At 44.3% G+C, this 15,724-nt stretch overlaps 1 pseudogene; it reads right to left on the reverse strand.

Annotated features, from left to right (window-relative positions):
- Positions 1–271: 271 nt before the first annotated feature.
- Positions 272–12,516, reverse strand: LOC123481090 (annotated as a pseudogene).
- Between the last annotated feature and the right edge of the window lie 3,208 nt (positions 12,517–15,724).

Genomic DNA, 15,724 nt, shown 5'->3' on the forward strand with positions numbered 1-15,724 from the left:
GACTAGTATCTATGTGGACCCTACTACAGTTTAACCAGCTCAGCTATAGACTACACCAGCATGACTAGTATCTATGTGGACCCTACTACAGTTTAACCAGCTCAGCTATAGACTTCACCAGCATGACTAGTATCTATGTGGACCCTACTACAGTTTAACCAGCTCAGCTATAGACTACACCAGCATGACTAGTATCTATGTGGACCCTACTACAGTTTAACCAGCTCAGCTATAGACTACACCAGCATGACTAGTATCTATGTGGACCCTACTACAGTTTAACCAGCTCAGCAGTACTACCATAGAGATAAAACCCAGGATAGAGGGGCTGAGTGAATGTGGTCTGGACTCTGTGGAGGAGGGTCATTGTGTCAGAGACACTGTAGAAGGACAGAGTACCTGCCTTGTGATCCAAGTCCACTCCTACTCTGGAGGACTGAGGGCCTGATACTTTAGTCACAACATTATTGTGTCTGAACCAATAATCACCACTAGAGCACAAAAAAATCCAGGACTTGTCATTGAGTCCAAATACACCATCTGTCTCTGTTCTGCTGATGTCTTTATATGAGACTGCTGTATAAACATCCTCCCCACTCCACTCCACCTCCCAGTAACAGCGTCCAGACAGACCCTCTCTACACAGAACCTGACAGTAGTTAGTGAATCTGTCTGGATGAACAGGATATGGTTGGACTTGGCCTGTACGTGTCACCTTTCTGTTCCCTTTAGACAGAGAGAGGAGTGTGTCTGCTGTGTTTGGGTCCAGGGTGAGCTGACAGGAATCTGGGAGAAGAGCAGAGCAGAGACCAATGAGGGGAGTTAGAACAATAAGTGAAGTCAGATACTGTATCTACCCTGTCTTTGATTAGAGCACAGCAGAGATCAAATCAGAGAAATATGAGGAGTCAGATAGATACCCAGTGTTTGATTAGATCTACTATTGCTATATATTTCTAGAGGGATTGTTAGGAGTGTCAGTAAAAAGAGACTGTTAGTTACTTCAGAATAAAGAGACTCACATTGTAAGAACTGTTCTCTGGTCTTGGGCTCTGGAGGCAGTACAACATCCACTATATTCACTACAGACACACAAACACATTCACAGAGAGAGAGGGAATGTTATCATCATACCATATTCCACATGTATATGACTAGTAGGGAACTTTCAATGGTCTAAAGTTGATGTTCTTATTATTTTCAACACACCTGTAGTGGAGATCTTGGTCCATTCTCCTTTAAGGACGTCTTCTAGTTTCTCTCTCAGTTCAGACACAGTCTTACTCACATCTCCAAAGTACTGAAGAGGACGGACAACGATGCTGGGTAAGTCTGAAGATACACTGATAACGGAGAGAGACTGATAACTCTGGGGGGAGAGAGAGAGAGGGGGAGGGAGAGAGAGAGAGAGAGAGAGAGAAAAGAACCAAATGATTGAGAGTTTCACATTGAGTTTTAATTTCATATCACATGTATCAAGGCAGTTGAGTTACCTGGAGGAAATGGATGTGATCCTCTGTGTGTGAGAGCTGCTCCAGCTCAGTGCTTCTCTTCCTCAGCTCAGCTATCTCCTGCTCCAGTTGCTCCAGGAGTCCTTCAGCTTGACTCACTTGAGCCTTCTCTTGGGCTCTGATCAGCTCCTTCACCTCAGAGCGCCTTCTCTCAATGGAGTGGATCAGCTCAGTAAAAGATCTTATCACTGTCCTCCACTGCTGCCTGTGCAGAGCGCTGTTAAGAGAGAGAGAGAGAGAGACTTGTCTTACTTTAATGAGCCATCCTCATTACACTAACACCCCCCCACCCTAAAAGCACATTGTGTGACACCACAACCTCCACACAATCACATTATCCAGTACCCAACACCACAGTACAATACACCAACCAGCACCACATTCCAACCGGTCCATCCAACCCCCTCCTCTCCAGCCGTACAGACAGCCCCCTGAGCCCCCATACCTCCTGAAACATCTCCACACTGTTGATCATTTTGTACAACTCAAACTCAACCCTAAGGCGTCAACAGTAATGGCATTACCCTGGCAACACAGAAAAAACATGATGAACAGTCTGTCATTGCAGAAAACGGACACCCCTCCCCAACTCCCAGGTCAACCCGAGCCAACCAGCTATTGGTGTCCAGGGCTCCATGTAATACCCTCCACTGGACGACCCCTGACCTTTCCAGCACTGGGAGCTTATAGAGCACCCTCCACCTATACCCTGCCATGCTCTCAGCCCCCACAACCCCCTGCCACTGATGCCCCTTCACTCCCGCTAAGCTCCTGATGTGTCTAACCTTGACACTGAGGGTGTACAGCACCTTACCCCCCACCTCCTCAAACTCCCCCAGGCTCAGAGTGTTAAAAGTCAGTAAGTCCTCCAGACTCTCCTGCCAGTCCCCAGTCTCTGCTGTCACTTGCAGTGGTGGAAACGGTGGTGGCCCCTCCTCAGGCTGCTCCAGCCCTCAGTAATGTCTCCTGAGTGGCGCAGTGGTCTAAGGCGCTGCATCGCAGTGCTAACTGTGCCACTAGAGATCCTGGTTCGAATCCAGGCTCTGTCGCAGCCGGCCGCGACCGGGAGACTCATAGGCGGCGCACAATTGGCCCAGCGTCGTCCAGGGTAGGGGAGGGAATGGCTGGCAGGGATGTAGCTCAGTTGATAGAACATGGCGTTTGCAACGCCAGGGTTGTGGGTTTGATTCCCACGGGGGGCCAGTATAAAAATATGTATTCACTAACTGTAACTCGCTCTGGATAAGAGCATCTGCTAAATGACTTAAATGTAAAAAATTTACTGCAGCATAGAAATCAGAGACCCCTGCTGTATTGAGTCTCTCCTGCCGCATGATGAAGAGCTGCTGATCCAGCCCCAAACCACCAGCCCTCCTCAACAGAGCACATGCTGGTTCCCTCCAGCCCACCTCCGTACGGTACAGTAGCTTGTTTGTGTTTGAACGTCCTGGTACACAGTACGTTTGGTCATTGTGTACAATAGAGTCCAGGTGGGACTTCAGTCTGTTAGCGAGGACCTTGGCAAAGACCTTATAGTCCAAACAGAGCAATGCCACAGGCCTCCAGTTCTTTATGTCGCTCAAATCTACTTGTTTGGGCAGGAGAGTCAAAGCCTCCCGTCTACAGCTTAGCGACAGCTCCCCCACCCCGACGCACTCACACAACACACGTCCTGTCCAATAACTTCCCAGACCTTTTACAAAAAAAATCAGAGGCAGACCGTCTGAGAGACGGCAGCTGAGAGTTTGTGAAATGCCAGGGAAATGTCAATTCTCTGTGACAGAGAGAGTTTGGAAAGGTTTGTGAGCAGAACCTGAGAAAACCCAGGATAATAATAATAATAATAATAATATGCCATTTAGCAGACGCTTTTATCCAAAGCGACTTACAGTCATGTACATATATTTTTACATATGGGTGGTCCCGGGGATCGAACCCACTACCCTGGCATTACAAGCGCCATGCTCTACCAGCTGAGCTACAGAGGATCACAGAGTTCTGCCCTCTATAAATCAGAGTACAACTCCACAGCCGCGGCCTCATCTCCCCACAACAGAAGTTACCCACCCATCAGGCTCCCGCATCTCCCCACAACAGAAGTTACCCACCCATCAGGCTCCCTCATCTCCCCACAACAGAAGTTACCCACCCATCAGGCTCCCTCATCTCCCCACAACAGAAGTTACCCACCCATCAGGCTCCCTCATCTCCCCCACAACAGAAGTTACCCACCCATCAGGCTCCCTCATCTCCCCACAACAGAAGTTACCCACCCATCAGGCACATTTTGGAAAGCAAAGACAAGGTCATTGATTTGGGCTGTAACCACTAACAACCTACCCTTACACACCTCTTTTGACATTTAAATGTTTTTGTTTGACTTATTCCCCCAGTCTCTGTCACCGTTCATGTTAAGGAAGTCTAACCGTGAAATCTCCATAAGAGGTGGGAGGGAAATCACCACAATCAGAAACCAGTAGAGAAGCCCATAAAGCCGCCATGTCAGAAAAAACCATCCATTTAAGCAGATTCTGAAGACATGCCCTTAAGAACCCATGACCCATTTTCCCAGCCTATACCACTTCCTGGGTGAGAGGACACTAAACCCCCTCATTCTTCATCACGTGTTGCACTGACCTTACAAACCTTCCAGGATCAATCAAATAAGACTCCAGCAGAACCTTTTTTTTCCCCTTTAGTCTCCATCAGGAACCTAGAAAGTTCTCTCACCGTATATACTGGGCCCTCAGCCTGACTGGCTGTCAGCTCTGGATCCAATGAGCCGTCTGAAAACGAGGCCTCCTCCTCCGCTCCCGCAGACTCACCTCCCCCCTCTTCCTCCTCCTCCATTGGCACGGTACCGTCCTCCTCCTCCCCAGTCTCTGCCCCCTGCACTTCCCCCCTGATCAGTGCCTCTTCCCCAATGACAGGCAATATTTCCTGGGATGAGCCCACCAAGCCTTTGCCCACCGGAGTCTCTGTTACTACAGAAACCTGCCTCAGCTCATGTAGCCCAGCTGCAACCCTCCCCACCACCGCTTTCTCCACGGCCTGCGCACCACCACTTGGCCATGCACTACTCTCCTCCCTCCTGGTACCCCCTCCATATATTCTGCAACTCTAAGTAATTACTACTTTAGTAAGGATATACACTTTATTACTACTGCAGTTGCTAAATAATTCCAATAGATGGCAGCATAAGACCATGAATGACATTTCAGAAGATTAGTTTAGTTCTCTCCCTGGATACACCACCACTCCACCTCACAGGAAAACTCCTGCCTGAGCTTTTTACTGTCCCTTTCCACACTGCTAACGCAAGAGGAAGGACTGAAAACACATTACTGTGAAGTAATATAATGATGATTCATGTTTATTATTACCTGTTTTTATGCTCATGTTTTTAAATTAAACTTCATTACTATAACTATTATCAATAAGCCTGAACATTAATTCAGTCACCTCTGCTTGACAAAAACGTATTTTTCTAGTACATTCATTGTCAAATTCATCAACCAGCATCGAGCCACTCTGCCTTCTCGAACAAGTAGCCAAATCAACAAGCCCCGACGAAAGCTTGAGCCGTCAGCGACAGCGAGCACTCTGTACTATAACGATTATCAATAAGCCTTCTCGCACAAGCGAGGGGTATGTTGAGGTAGATTTGCTAACCACGAGGGTTGCATGACGTAATTGATTAGCGGGCTGGAAGATGCAGTGTTTTGTCTTTTCTATTCCGAGACTGTTTACTCCCAATATCAGATATTACTCCTGAGTGGCGCAGTGGTATAAGGCACTGCATCGCAGCGCTAACTGTGCCACTAGAGATCCTGGTTCGAATCCAGGCTCTGTCGCAGCCGGCCGCGACCGGGAGACTCATGGGCGGTGCACAATTGGCCCAGCGTAGTCCAGGGTAGGGGAGGGAATGGCCAGCAGGGATGTAGCTCAGTTGATAGAGCATGGCATTTGCAATGCCAGGTTTGTGGGTTCGATTCCCATGGGGGGCCAGTATAAAAAAATATGTACTCATTAACTGTAAGTCGCTCTGGATAAGAGCGTCTGCTAAATGACTAAAATGTAATTAAGAACGTTTTTATATAATGCATGTTTACTAGGGTTGAGGTTAGCGCATCTGACTAGTGATTATTTGGCCGGTGTTCAATACCTGCTAGAGTTAATATTTTGTTGCTCTGCCAAAAGCAACACAGGCCTAATACGAGATATATAGCAAACTGTAAAGTAATGAGTGACCTTTTTAGAAAATCATAGGACATAGTCTTTGGTTGCATGCTATTTTATGGTTGTAGCTTATAACTGATGCTTTGTGGTTTTATGCAGCCATCTATTGTAAACATTTAGCAATTAAAAGTTATTAATTCACGTAAAGACATTGGTGAGGCAGCTGAGAAATAAAGTGTATTTTTCTTATTAATTCTGGAGATCAGTCTCAAACCTGCCCCACCTATGACATGCCAATTGCTGGACTTTCACATAGGTCACACCCAGTTCAAACCACATTTTAAAAATAAAACAAATGTGTTGTTTATCAAGTGTTCTGCCTTGCATTAATAAATGTAATAACATGACTAATAAAGGTTACATAGTTTTTATTTAAAAAATAACAATAAATGCTATTTAGTACTATAATGGTATTTACTAACAAAATTATTACTAAAATAGTTTCTAAACGTGTTCTAGGCTACCCTACACTAGAATTAGGGTTAGGGGTTAGAGTTAAGGCTAAAATAGGTTATAAGTAGGGTTAGAGTTTCTGTATAGCACTTTGTGACATCTGCTGATGTAAAAAGGACTTTATAAACATTTGATTGATTGATTGTTAGGTTTAGAGTATTTAAAGCAAAAAAAAATGAATAGGTTTATAACTCTCTTGCTCCTCCCTGTGGCCTTCTGTGGGTACTACATACCTCATTAACGACACTTGCTAGGCTCATTATCTGAGGTAGCAACTGTGTCAGATCTATAAATCAAGGAGCTACACCTATCCATTTAGTTTACAACTCAGTGAACCTGCGCAGCATTCGCTCAATTCAATGCCTACGAACTTACAGATTTCGACGCATATCAAATTACCCAGCAGTAATATAGAAACAATAAATGTTTTAAAAAAATTAAAAAGTTATTTCTTAATTGAAAAAATGTATTCTTGCTGTTTAAAATCGGCCACATCTTGAAAAAGAGGACGGACATGCGTTTTGTTTAGGTTATACACCTTTTTCTGAAAGAAAATATGATTAACTGTGACCAGAAAATGTTTAATGTTTGATTGCTATGTGCCAACCATATGTAGCACCGTGGGTCACCACAAGGTGTACCCAGGTGAACAGTGAGTTTGCTCACCTAGTAGTCATAACCTTGTTAATAATAAGTTACCTGAGGTAAAGCTACAATGTTAATACGGGCTGGTCTCATTACCAACAATAGTGAAGCTGGCATTGTGACGCAGAACAATGGGCTGGGAATAGAACTTTCATTAGGCGAGTTGGTGACACAGAGCTAAATACAACTAATACGAGCTGGCAGGGTGAAACATACCCTATTATTTCTAAACTATGGCAAGCATCTGGGACATATGGTAATATTATGAAACTGGGCTCCATGGCGGATGCAATGAAGTAGTTTTATCAGAAAAAGGTGTTAAAAATGTATTGTGTCCAGCCTAGTCCTAGCCCCCCACTGCCGGCTGGTCGCGCTTGACTGCACTAGCATTTTTGCCCTACATCCCCACACTAGAAACACCCGAAACTATCTGTGCTAGCAAACCCTGCGTTCCACCCCTCCCCTGCGTAACCTTGAAGTTTGTTAAGAAACAAACACTTGTCTACGAAAAGAGACAACATGTTTATCGGATTCCGCTTGGCACCCAGCCGAGAGCACACGAAAACCACTTGCAAATTTACCAAAACGAACCAACTACTTGCGGTCTGTTCGTAAGTAATAAACGGAGGAAGATTAGCCACCACAACTCTTGTCGAAAGAGGCGACACACCCCTCACAAAAATCCCACTCGCAACAAGACAAACCTTTTTCATTAACACAACCACCGCCTTGTTCATTCTGGATGCAGAGTGCAGATGTTCCGCTCCAACCTGTTCGCCGACCATGAGCAAAACTTCCTCCACACCTTTCTCCGGAACGCACCTGAAGCAACAGCGTTTCTTCTCCACTCGGTTGAGGCCATCACGCCGCCCTAACAAACTACCCCTACTCCCCCCTCAACTCTAAACGATAAACAGTGGAAACCAATAAACGAACCCTCCACCATGAGAAAATAAATTCAGAAAATACGCAAGAACCAAAAGAAAAAAGAATAGTAGCCCTCCTCACGAACCACAAATCTCTCACACAACCAACTTCTTCTTCTATGATATAATGGCGGTCCACAAACCAAGGTTAAAGGTGCATGCCGCCACCTACTGTGCTGGAGTGTGTGGTCAATCACGGTTTCCAACCTTTCTAAATCCTCCTACCTAACTCAGTACTTCTGAGAAAATAAAGAAGAGCCCTACTAACTTCTAATAGACCCTCCCCCATCCCCAAAATCCCTTCCAACCCCTCCAACCCCCCAACCTCAATGACCCTACACTTCAATCTTTCCGTCTCTTCAACATACTTACAACAATATAACAACACATGCTCCACCGTTTCATCGACCGTACCCCCAGACACAAACCATTCCCATGCTTGCCAACCAGATGTAATGAGCGAGTTCAATGTACAATGTCCTAAGCGCAATCTAGTAAACACCACATCTTCCTTCCTAATCTGACTTTTGAATCTTGGTCCATCGACCTTTCTGTAAAACTGTCAACTATTCATATAAATGCCGGCCCTTGTGCTCAGAGTACCATCTCTTCTGCCACACATCTATCAAAATGTCTCTGATCTTACATTTGGCCTCACCTCTACCCAGTGGAACATTAATATCAATTATATCTCGTTTCAAAGCTCTTTTAGCTAACTGGTCTACAATTTCATTCCCTTCCACACCCGAATGTGCTGGGACCCAGCAGAATCTCACTACTACACCCAATCTCTCAATTCTCCATAATAACATTAATACCTCCAATAGCAGGTCATTCCTATTAGATTTACCAGATGATAAACTATTCAATACAGACAGATAATCTGAGAATACTATAATTCTAACAGGTTGTACGTCCTCCACCCACTGGAGGGCAACTATTATCGCCAACAGTTCAACTGAGTATACTGACAGTTCATCTGTTAGTCTTCTACATATCTGCACATCAAATTCAGGAACGTAAACGCCTGCTCCTGTGAGCCCACTATCTGGGTCCTTGGATCCATCTGTGAAAAGCGGTAAAAAAGCATAAAAACCTCTACCAATGTAATTGTCAACCAGTTTCACTATATCACTGACTTCTGACCAATCTTTCCTTTTCTCTACCATGGTTAGATCAACAACAGGGTCTGGGAGTAACCATGGAGGAACATCCCCTATCACCACAGAAGGGCCAACCTCCAACTCCCTCAAACCACTCTCATCAGCAAGCTTTCCAACTGTCCAACCAAAACCACTGCCTTGTCTACTAGTATATTCCCAACAGTCATCTAGAACAGTAGCAGTGGGATGCTCAACCTCACAGCCTTTCAACCCAATAAGATAATGACCATTTTTTACGCAGTATATCATTTACATTTACATTTTAGTCATTTAGCAGACGCTCTTATCCAGAGCGACTTACAGTTAGTGAGTGCATACATTATATATATATACTTTTTTTTTCTCATACTGGCCCCCCCCCGTGGGAATCGAACCCACAACCCCTGGCGTTGCAAACGCCATGCTCTACCAACATCCCCTGCCGGCCATTTCCCTCCCCTACCCTGGACGACGCTGGGCCAATTGTGCGCCGCCCCATGGGTCTCCCGGTCGCGGCCAGCTACGACAGAGCCTGGATTCGAACCAGGATCTCTAGTGGCACAGCTAGCACTGCGATGCAGTGCCTTAGACCAAAGGCATCTCTCCTGCCTCCACCAGTAAGGCACATACAGATGTTGATTTAAATGCACCAATACATATCCTTAAAGCTATATACTGGATTCTGTCCAGCTTCTGAAGCCAAGTCTTTACCTCTGTTCCATAAACTGTACACCAGTAATCAATTGTCGTCCTGATCAGAGCTCTATAAATATCCATCAACAATTGTCTGTCAGCACCCCATTCATAACCAGAGACCCACACAACCAACTACCGTAAAAGTGATGGAATGAGAGAGCCAGAGACATCGTTACAACACTGTACATAGCCATAATTTAGCATTTCTTCTTCTTCTTTGGAGTTTAACGGCGGTTGGCATGGAAAAATAAAAAAATAAAAACAACAAAACAACAAATCTTCTGAAGTCAAATCTTGTATGCCCAAATACTTCTCTGCAGCTGCCACCACAACATCTATTTTCTGTGATTTACGTTCCATTTGTACTGTACAATTGATAACCATTGCTATGAACTCTAAGAAGCTAACTTTACTGAAGCATATATCACTCGTTGGCCTATCCCCCTGTGCTGGCACAGATCTACTACTCACAGGGATCCTCTCAGGATCTCTCACCCTTGACCCATCCTCCTCTACTTTCTTCACTGCCTCAGCATACGACACCTTCTGCACTACTCTGACTCTAGCCACCTCAACCTGCCTCTCTCGCACCGGACACTTCCAATCCCCAGCAACATGGGCATCCCAACAGTTGACCCACACAACTTTATCCACCGAAACTACACAATCCTCTATCCCATGCCCTCCCTGCACACTTCCCACATCTTGGAATCTCCCTCCTACAAACTGCTGCAACATGACCATAAACGTTGCACCTGAAACAGAGCAGTGGATTCGGCACAAAGTTCTAACAGGATAACTGATATATCCTACCATGACTTTGTTGGGTAAAGACTAAAAACTCAAAAGGACTGACAGTGACTCCTCTGTTTCACCAAGCTCACCACCAGGTCTGTGTTGCACCAAACGGCGGGAATCACAAACACCAGGAATCTTCATCTTCAATTGCTCCACCTCCACACTTAACGTTACCCCAGAAATCACTCCTTTCAATGGTGCCCTGTTCTTAAGAGCAAAGCAAGAAACAGATCTTGACCCAAGTTGCGTGACACGGAGCGCCCACTCCCTCTGGTCATAAGAAACACAAACAAATATCCCAAGTCCACTACAGGTTACCTTCACTGATTCAACTGCACCCAACTCCTTTCCCACCCACCCTGGAAACTACAAATGGATCTACCAAAAGGTATGGATCCACTTTCTCCAAAAAATGTAACTCCTACTGCACCATATTCTTCTTTATCATGTCCATTGATGCCAGGCTCTGGTTCTGAGCTCTTCACCACACCTTCTACCTCACTTAACTCTCCCTCATTCATTTCCATTTCACCTCCAGAACTCAGTCTGGCGAATGGCTCACTCGGTTTTCACTTGAATTATAACATTTGAAAGTCTCTATTCCTTTGAAACTTTTGTGAGTGTAATGTTTACTGTTAATTTCTCGTGGTTTATTTCACTTTTGTTTAGTATCTATTTCACTTGCTGTGGCAATGTAAACATATGTTTCCCATGCCAATAAAGCCCTTTGAATTCAAATGAATTGAGAGAGAGAGAGAGAGCTCCATGTTAATGTATAGGGGATATGAGTCAGTCATGGTTACTTATGGTTATGTGATGAAGTAGCCCCGCCTTCGACAGCCTGTTCCCAACAGTGGGGTCAGTGGGATTGGATAGGGGCCTCTCTCCCTCTCTCTCTCTCTCTCTCTGACTGGAGGAGAGAAGTGAAATGGTGTGTCTCCTCTGGTCAACAATACTCACCTTGAGAGACTCCACAGCCTGTTGGAGCTCCTTCAGGTCCTTCTCTCTCTCCTGGAATCTCTGCTGGACCTTCTGCTGACTCATCCCCAGCTGCCTCTGTGGATAATCACTCTTCAATGAGCTATCAAGCTTTATTTGTCCAGTAGATCAATAGTATAGTAATGTGACATAGGGCCCATAGAAGATAGGGATTAAAATGTTGAGGAACTGTCTGTGTGAAATTATATTATTATATTGTTATGTGAATGATTATAGTTTTTATGGTAGGCGTGCATGTATCAAGGGGTTGAGGCTGAACTTTGGACTCATAAAAGGGCATTCGGAATGATAATGTTGTATGACTTTAGAAAATTGTGAAACATTTGGAGCACACTCAATATACTCAAGGTTTGTGTTCATATTTGTTCTGCCGTGGATTGATTTCATTTGTATGATCTCACATTCAAACAGCCTTAGTTCCTACTGTAATTATTCTTTCTTTATCAGACAGTCATCAACAAGTTGTTCTGGTCTTACCCGTTTCTCAGTCCTCTCTGCTGCAGCTGACACTGTATCATGGCCTTTATGTTCATCCATTGTACACAGCATACAGATACACTGCTGATCGGTACGACAGTAAACCTCCAGCAGTTTGTCATGATGAGAGCAGATCTTCTCCTGTAGTTGTGCGGTGGCTTTGACCAGCTTGTGCTTCTTGAAAGCAGGAGATTCATAGTGAGGTTGGAGGTGAGTCTCACAGTAAGAGGCCAGACACGCCAGACAGGACATGAGGGCTTTCTGCTTTCTGGTCTCAGTGCAGAAATCACACGCCACATCTCCAGGTCCAGCATAGCACAGAGCAGGAGGGGGAGCAGCCTGGAGTCCTGTCTTCTTCAGTTTCTCCACCAACTCAGCCAACATGTTATTTTTCCTCAGATTAGGCCTTGGAGTGAAGGTCTCTCTGCACTGGGGACAGCTATAGACACCTTTCAGATCATCCTGATCCCAGCTTTCTTTAATACAGCCCATACAGTAGCTGTGTCCACAGGCAGTAGTCACCAGATCCTTCAGTGGATCCAGACAGATGGAGCAACAGAACAGTTCCTGATTCTCTGCCATTTTGGTGCTCTCTCCCGTAGGTTAAGCAATGGCAGTGTCAAAGATTACTTTCTGTTTCAAGGAACTCTACACCAGAGGACAGGGAGTGGCTTCCTTTTGACTGTGTACTCTGTATGTAGAGGGGGTGTGTTTTCTTTGATAAGGAAGTGTGACAGAGTGTTGGGTAGTAGCCAGAGATGTTCAGTATTTCTCTTACATCTATTTGAAATACGTATTTTAATGACTTCTGAGTATTTTGTCATTTGAATCATACTGGGCTGAACTAAACTTTTCAAAATACTAAATACTTTTCTATACAATTTTTTTATTGTGATTCACATTTTGCATTAATTGAAAGTCACTCTGGATAATAGTGTCTACTAAATGATTACAATGTAAATGCAAAAATTAATAATTGCAATCACTGAAAAACTCAATTTAAAGGGATTCTTCAGGATTTAGGCAATGAAGCCCTTTATCTATTTCCCCAGAGTCAGATGAACTCATGGACACCATTTTAATGTCTCTGCATCCTGTATGAAGGAAGTTTGTAGTAGTTTTGGGAGCCAATGCCAACTAGCGTTAGCGCAATGACTGGAAGTCTATGGCGTGCTAGCAGTTACTATAGACTTCATAGCGCTAATGCTAGTTAGAAACTTCCTTCAAACTGTAGAGACAAATAAATGGTTCCATTCATTCATTGATTTTTAGAACATTTTCAGGTCATTGTTTGTTTTCAGTGGAAAGTCCAAATACATTATTTTTCAGATGTTGGGGGGGTAAAACTGGCAAATCTATCATGTTTATTTCTGCTCCATAAAGTTGTCCTAGAATCTGTTGTTACCCTGACCTCTCCCACAGATTCCATCAGGTTACTACATTCAGGCCATGAACTCTAACCTGCACCTGAACAGCTTCCTCCTGCCCATCGGTGCCATGAACGTCATCAGCATCCTACCTCTGCTGCTGGGCCCTCTCATGGAGTGTGTCACCTCCTGCTACCTGTCCATGGAGAAAAGACCCTTCTCCCCCCGCCAGAGTCATCAGTAAGCACACACACACACACACACAGACAGACAGACAGACAGACACACACTCACACACACAGACACAGACACACACACACACATATGCACAAATACCATCCACATCAATGAGCCAGTCAATGTTAATGTCTCTCTCCCCCTCTCTCTCTCTGAGATTTGCATTTTTTATATATTTTTTTCTAGCTTTATAAAAAAACAAACGGATAAAAACCTGGTTTTCTAATATGTACGGTCTAAAATCTTGAGGAAGTCCCTTTACCATATGACATTTTCTATGTTGCTATGTTAATGATTATAGTGTTTATGGTAGGTGTACATGTATCAAGGAGTTGAGGGTCACCTGGTATACTCGGCAGCTGGGTAAACACCTCCCGAGTATCATTTCTTACTCGGCAGGATCCGTCCACGTTTTCGGAGGGCTCCTGGCAAGCGGGGAGTCGCCGACCCGCGTTCAAAGTGCCGGGTCCGCTTAAGCGAGTGCGTCCCGCGCGCCCCATGTCTTCTTTTTTTCATTTTCATATTTTTGAAAAAATAATTTTTCATATTTTTTTTCTGCTTCAAAGTAGATTAAATGAAGCTTCACCTCCATTCAGGCAGTTATCACACCCCCCACCCGGATTCGACCCACTGGTCATTTAAAGACGTGTTTGGCTACGGGCACGTGGTAAGTTATGCGTTCACCTGGTAGTCGTCTTTTTTTCATTTTCATATTTATGAAAAAATACATATATATATATTTTTGGTAGTCATTTAGCAGACACTCTTATCCAGAGCGACTTAAAGTTAGTGATGCATATTTTCTTCATATTTTTTATTTTTTTAAATATATTTTTTTCTAGCTTTATAAAAAAACAAACGGATAAAAACCTGGTTTTCTAATATGTACGGGTTCATGAGGGTTGCCTAATCACACATGTGACATTTTGGAAGGATGTGACCTTTTTAACCCTTCGAAACAGCACCTATGACCACAATATAAGGCACTTCCGGTTGTCACAGGAAGCTGTAATTAAACACATATCCTCATTGGGACAAGCTCTTACAGAATCCTGAGTTTCAGGTCAATCTGTGAAAAACTAAACTTTTTACAGAGGGTTGAATGTAGCGTTTTCACTATCTGCTGGTGGATACATCTAAACCATGTTTAGGGTCAATCTTCCCACTTCCGGTTGCTCCAGGAAGCTTAAACTCAACAGAGGTAATCCTTATAGTGGCCTGATGGGTTGACAAAGAAGACAGTTTGATATGGCAATATAAACCCACATAGGCATCAAGTTGAAGTTAGGGCAGCAGGCAATGTATTTCTATATCCCCTGTGGAGGCTGGCCACTCTCTCCCCCCTTTCTCCTAGCCTGCTGCACCTCATATGACATTTTGGAAGGATTTACCCTATTTGAAAAAAGTTGAAAGGCAACGTGGATCTACTGTGGTGTAGTTCTTCCCAGCATTGCAACCAAATCAGATTTGTATTACATATTGCCTGGAGTGATTTAAAAAGGAAAGAAAGCTCTAATCTTTACCCAAATGGTCTCAAATTATAGGCCTGATCACCCTGGACCAATGCCTGTTGGTAATTTCAGTAGAACCATGCAACTCAAGTAGCTATTCAACCTCAAAACTACCTGGTTTTGCTATACATTCAAAACAGCAGTATAATGTGACATTTTTTGTGGGCATTTAAAAATGACAGAAAATCTTTTCCAAAATGGTCTCAAATGAGCTGTACTCTCAGGCCCATGGGAGAAAGGGTTTTACTAGGCAGGGAGTGTAGAACAAGATGCATGGAGCTCCAGAGGTCACAAGGTCAATGTGGGCCTGCATGGATGTCAGCAGGGCATGAGGGAGAAGGCCCAAGTGAATAGGTGTGTCTGTGTGAGTGTGTTTGTGAGTGAACCTGTCCTACATCACCTGGTATACTCGGCAGCTGGGTAAACACCTCCCGAGTATCATTTCTTACTCGGCAGGATCCGTCCACGTTTTCGGAGGGCTCCTGGCAAGCGGGAGTCGCCGACCCGCGTTCAATGTGCCGGTCCGCTTAGCGAGTACGTCCCGCACGCCCCCATGTCTTCTTTTTTTCATTTTCATATTTTTGAAAAAAATAATTTTTCATATCTTTTTTCTGCTTCAAAGTAGATTAAGTCAGCTTCTCCAACATTCCGGTTTTTTCTCTGCTTCAAAGTAGATTAAGTGAAGCTTCACCTCCATTCAGGCAGTTATCACACCCCCACCCG

Source organism: Coregonus clupeaformis, unplaced genomic scaffold (genome assembly GCF_020615455.1).
Source record: "Coregonus clupeaformis isolate EN_2021a unplaced genomic scaffold, ASM2061545v1 scaf0841, whole genome shotgun sequence".
NCBI lineage: Eukaryota > Metazoa > Chordata > Actinopteri > Salmoniformes > Salmonidae > Coregonus > Coregonus clupeaformis.